The sequence below is a fragment of the Zalophus californianus genome, chromosome X, assembly GCF_009762305.2.
Source record: "Zalophus californianus isolate mZalCal1 chromosome X, mZalCal1.pri.v2, whole genome shotgun sequence".
Taxonomy (NCBI): domain Eukaryota; kingdom Metazoa; phylum Chordata; class Mammalia; order Carnivora; family Otariidae; genus Zalophus; species Zalophus californianus.
Genome location: NC_045612.1, coordinates 73,712,592 through 73,718,635, shown reverse-complemented (window position 1 = coordinate 73,718,635; position 6,044 = coordinate 73,712,592).

The window sequence follows — 6,044 nt, the reverse complement described above, 5'->3', positions numbered from 1 at the left end:
GTTGGTGGGAGTGCAAATTGTTGGTGCAGCCACTGTGAAAAGCAATATGGTGATTCCTCAGAAAATTAAATATAAAATTAAAAATAAAATTACCATATGATCCAGTAATTCCACTACTGGGTATTTACCCAAAGAAAACAGAAACACCAATTCAAAAAGATATATGCACTTCTATGTTTATTGCAATAAAGATATGGAAACAACCCAGGTGTCGATCGATAGATGAATGGAGATATATATATATATATACACACACACACACACACACACACTATATAATCTTCATATATATATATAAAATACTTCATACTACTCAGCCATAAAAAAGAATGAGATCTTGCCATTTGCAACATGGATGGACCTAGAGGGTATAATGTTAAGTGAAATAAGTCAGAGTAAGACAAATACCATATGATTTCACTCATATGTGGCATTTAAGAAATGAAGCAAATGAATAAACAAAGAAAAAATCAGACTCCTAAAGACAGAGACTCCTAAAGACAGAGAACAAGCTGGTGGTGCCAGAGGGGAGGGGGAAAGGGGGATAGGTAAGACAGATGAAGGAAATTGAGTACATTTATCCTGATGAAATGCATAGAATTGCTAAATCATATTGTATACCTGAAATGAATGTAACACTGTATGTTAATCATACTTGAAAAAAAAAAAAGAAAGAAAGAAAGGAGCCGAAGGCCTCCCCAGAGAGGCAGAGTAAAGTGGCTTAAAGTATGGGTTGCTGGGCCTGGCTAGGTCCCAGAACTTGGTCCTTAGGGATCATGTCCCCTGCCCTTCCTTAACTCTCAGCATACCAGGCTGGTTGAGGTAGGGGCAACAGGAGGTAGGAGGTGCTGAGCTGACCTACTTATGGGCAGAGCCACTGTGTTCCTGAGCTGGAGAGTCAGTATTTCCCACCGCAGGGATTCACTTCTCCAAGGGGCATTTAATGTCTTTTCTGGGCATCACCTTTTGGCCTGCCTCAATCTCTGGCTGCTTACCCTGATGGTCCTGTGACACACAGAACTCTAGTCTACATCCCATCCTCCAGCCATCCCTGGTCCCTTGCCTTGGGCAGTAAGAAGTTCCTGCCAAGACAAAGGTCATTTTTCAGCAAAGAAACGATTACCTCCTTCCCATCTGCCAGAACTCCCCATAGTGTGGGCATTTAAAATGGTAGCCTTTTGCCACTGGGAGAGGAATAGAATGGGAATTCCGAAGTCTTTTGTGTTAGGCCTCCCTGGTAAGGAAACCTGGGGGACAGAAGGGTCTCAGGGATTTAAAAGCATAAAGGTATATCCTGCTTCTCCAGCATAATCAATTCTTGGATTGGTCACAAAGAACATGGGAGCTAGAAGGACCCTTAGAACCACCCAGCCCATTGGTTTCCAAACCCAGCTATTCATCAGAATCACCAGAGATCCAGGTCCTACCCCTTAAGGTTCTGACTAAGAATATCTAGGGAGGGGCCTGACAGTCTATATTTTTAAATATAGATGTGCAGCCAGGTTCAGGAAGCTCTGGTCTAGTCCAGTGCACTCACATTACAGATGGGAGAACTGAGGCTCAGAGAGGCATATTTTCAAGGTCATATGGCAACTACCTAACCTGACATTGAAAGCCTTCTATGATCAGTTCTAATTTATCTTTTCTCATTCTAGCATTTCAATTATACACCCTTATGGTTGCTATATAATATTCAGGATGCCAGTTAAATTTTAATTTCAGACATACTTATACTACAAAGATTATTCACTGTTTATCTGAAATTTAAATTTAATTTAACTGAGCATCCTGTACTCATATTAGCTCAGTCTGGCAACTCCAAGCACCCAACACCACAGACCACCTGAATGAACTTTGTCATATGTGCCAGATGTAATTTCTGAAATTTTTCTTCTAGGCCTTTGCTTATGCTGTTCTCTCTGTCTGGAATACTCATCCCATTATTTTCCCAAATCTTGCCCAGTCTTCAACCCTAATGCCACATCTTATCTTTAGCTTTCTTATTTATTTTTTTGTTAAATTTTTAAAATATTTTTTATTGTTATGTTAATCACCATACATTACATCATTAGTTTTTGATGTAGTGTTCCATGATTCATTGTTTGTGCATAACACCCAGTGCTCCACGCAGAATGTGCCCTCTTTAATACCCATCACCAGGCTAACCCATCCCCCCACCCCCCCTCTAGAACCCTCAGTTTGTTTTTCAGAGTCCATTGTCTCTAATCGTTCGTCTCCCCCTCCGACTTACTCCCCTTCATTCTTCCCCTCCTGCTATCTTCTTCTTCTTTTTTTTTCTTAACATATATTGCATTATTTGCTTCAGAAGTACAGATCTGTGATTCAACAGTCTTGTACAATTCACAGTGCTCACCATAGCACATACCCTCCCCAATGTCTATCACCCAGCCACCCCATCCCTCCCACCCCCACCACTCCAGCAACCCTCAGTTTGTTTCCTGAGATTAAGAATTCCTCATATCAATGAGGTCATATGATACATGTCTTTCTCTGATTGACTTATTTCACTCAGCGTAACACCCTCCAGTTCCATCCACATCGTTACAAATGGCAAGAACTCATTCCTTTTGATGGCTGCATAATATTCCATTGTGTATATATACCACCTCTTCTTTATCCATTCATCTGTCGATGGACATCTTGGCTCTTTCTGCAGTTTGGTTATTGTGGACATTGCTGCTATAAACATTGGGGTGCACATACCCCTTCAGGTCCCTACATTTGTATCTTTGGGGTAAATACCCAGTAGTGCAATTGCTGGATCGTATGGTAGCTCTATTTTCAACTGTTTGAGGAACCTCCATACTGTTTTCCAGAGTGGTTGCACCAGCTTCCATTCCCAACAGTGTAGGAGGGTTCCCCTTTCTCCACATCCCTGCCAACATCTGTCGTTTCCTGACTTGTTAATTTTAGCCATTCTGACGGGTGTGAGGTGGTATCTCATTGAGGTTTTGATTTGGATTTCCCTGATGCCGAGCGATGTTGAGCACTTTTTCATGTATCTGTTGGCCATTTGGATGTCTTCTTTGGAAAAATGTCTGTTCATGTCTTCTGCCCATTTCTTGATTGGATTATTTCTTCTTTGGGTGTTGAGTTTGATAAGTTCTTTATAGATTTTGGATACTAGCCCTTTATCTGATATGTCATTTGCAAATATTTTCTCCCATTCTGTCGGTTGTCTTTTGGTCTTGTGGACTGTTTCTTTTGCTGTGCAAAAGCTTTTTATCTTGATGAAATCCCAATAGTTCATTTTTTGCCCTGGCTTCCCTTGCCTTTGACGATGTTTCTAGGAAGAAGTTGCTGTGGCTGAGGTCCAAGAGGTTGCTGCCTGTGTTCTCCTTTAGGATTTTGATGGAGTCCTGTCTAACGTTTAGGTCTTTCGACCATTTGGAGTCTATTTTTGTGTGTGGTGTAAGGAAATGGTCCAGTTTCATTCTCCTACATGTGGCTGTCCAATTTTCCCAACACCATTTGTTGAAGAGACTGTCTTTTTTCCATTGGACATTCTTTCCTGCTTTGTCGAAGATGAGTTGACCATAGAGTTGAGAGTCCATTTCTGGGCTCTCGATTCTGTTCCATTGATCTATGTGTCTGTTTTTGTGCCATTCCCATACTGTCTTGATGATGACAGCTTTGTAATAGAGCTAGAAGTCCGGAATTGTGATGCCACCAGCTTTGCTTTTCTTTTTCAATATTCCTCTGGCTATTTGGGGTCTCTTCTGGTTCCATACAAATTTTAGGATTATTTGTTCCATTTCTTTGAAAAAGGTGGATGGTATTTTGATGGGGATTGCATTGAATGTGTAGATTGCTCTAGGTAGCACTGACATCTTCACAATATTTGTTCTTCCAATCCATGAGCGTGGAACGTTTTTCCATTTCTTTGTGTCTTCTTCAATTTCTTTCATGAGTATTTTATAGTTTTCTGAGTACAGATCCTTTGCCTCTTTGGCTAAATTTATTCCTAGGTATCTTATGGTCTTGGGTGCAATTGTAAATGGGATTGACTCCTTGATTTGTCTCTCTTCTGTCTTGTTGTTGGTGTATAGGAATGCCACTGATTTCTGTGCATTGATTTTATAGCCTCCTACTTTACTGAATTCCTGTATGAGTTCCAGCAGTTTTGGGGTGGAGTCTTTTGGGTTTTCCACATACAGTATCATATCATCTGCAAAGAGTGAGAGTTTGACTTCCTCCTTGCCAATTTGGATGCCTTTGATTTCTTTTTGTTGTCTGATTGCTGTGGCTAGGACTTCTAATACTATGTTGAATAGCAGTGGTGAGAGTGGACATCCCTGCCGCGTTCCTGACCTTAGGGGAAAAGCTCTCAACTTTTCCCCATTGAGAATGATATTCGCTGTAGGTTTTTCATAGATGGCTTTTATGATATTGAGGTATATACCCTCTATCCCTATACTCTGAAGAGTTTTGATCAAGAAAGGATGCTGTACTTTGTCAAATGCTTTTTCTGCATCTATTGAGAGGATCATATGATTCTTGTTCTTTCTTTTGTTAATGTATTGTATCACGTTGATTGATTTGCGGATGCTGAACCAGCCTTGCAGCCCAGGGATAAATCCCACTTGGTCGTGGTGAATAATCCGTTTAATGTACTGTTGGATCCTATTGGCTAGTATTTTGGTGAGAATTTTTGCATCCATGTTCATCAAGGATATTGGTCTGGAATTCTCCTTTTTGATGGGGTCTTTGTCTGGTTTTGGGATCAAGGTAATGGTGGCCTCGTAAAATGAGTTTGGAAGTTTTCCTTCCATTTCTATTTTTTGGAACAGTTTCAGGAGAATAGGTATTAATTCTTCTTTAAATGTCTGATAGAATTCCCCTGGGAAGCCATCTGGCCCTGGGCTTTTGTTTGTTGGGAGATTTTTGATGACTGCTTCAATTTCCTTAGTGGTTATAGGTCTGTTCAGGTTTTCTATTTCTTCCTGGTTCAATTTTGGTAGTTGATACATCTCTAGGAATGCATCCATTTCTTCCAGGTTATCTAATTTGCTGGCATACAGTTGCTCCTAATATGTTCTTATAATTGTTTGTATTTCTTTGGTGTTGGTTGTGATCTCTCCTCTTTCATTCATGATTTTGTTGATTTGGGTCATTTCTCTTTTCTTTTTGATCAGTCTGGACAGGGGTTTATCAATCTTGTTAATTCTTTCAAAGAACCAGCTCCTAGTTTCATTGATCTGTTCTACTGTTCTGCCACTTACCAGCTGTATGACCTTGGGCAAGATTTTTCATCTTTTTGGTATTCAGTTTCTTCATCTGTAAAATGGGAATTTTAAGAGTAATTTCTACATAGGGTTGCTGTGAAAACTAAATGAGATGAAGCTTTGAGAGCACTTAGAACAGAGCTAGTATACAGAAAGTGCTCAATATATGTTAGCTATTGTTATAAATCACTATCTCTGTAACCTCAGAGTGAAGCACAGAGTAGTTATCAGTAAAATCTACTGAGTGAATAAATGAATGAATACATGAATACACGAATAAAAGTAAAAGGCCTGGATATAAGACCCTGTGCCCTACTGACAATGCTAGATGCCAATGTGAACAGCTTTGCATTGAAAATACGTGTTCATTGGAAAACCGTGTTCCCCTAGGAGAAAGTTTCTGCCCTTGAGGAGCTGTATATAATACCATATTCCTCTCTGGGGGCATAAATTGTTGTTTGGAGATTGTTCCACAGTTTGTCTCTTCTATGCTTCTAGTCTCTACAATAATTATTGGAAATGAAAATCTAGACTTGTGCCTTTCACTCTATCCTTACCTTCCTATGGACTGCCAAGAAACTCTATTTCCATTGGGCTTTGCTCTCTCCCTTTGTTACAGTGAAAGTCATTGATTGAAAGATTGGCAAATACTTGGAAATCAAGGGGGGAAAAGATGAGATAAAAATGCCATGTTCTGTTCAGGTTCACTTTTCTGATTCCTCACCATTGCCACCCCCAACAATTTGAAGGTTCACTGGGTCCATGGCATTTATTAAAATGAGCATAAAATGAACAGGT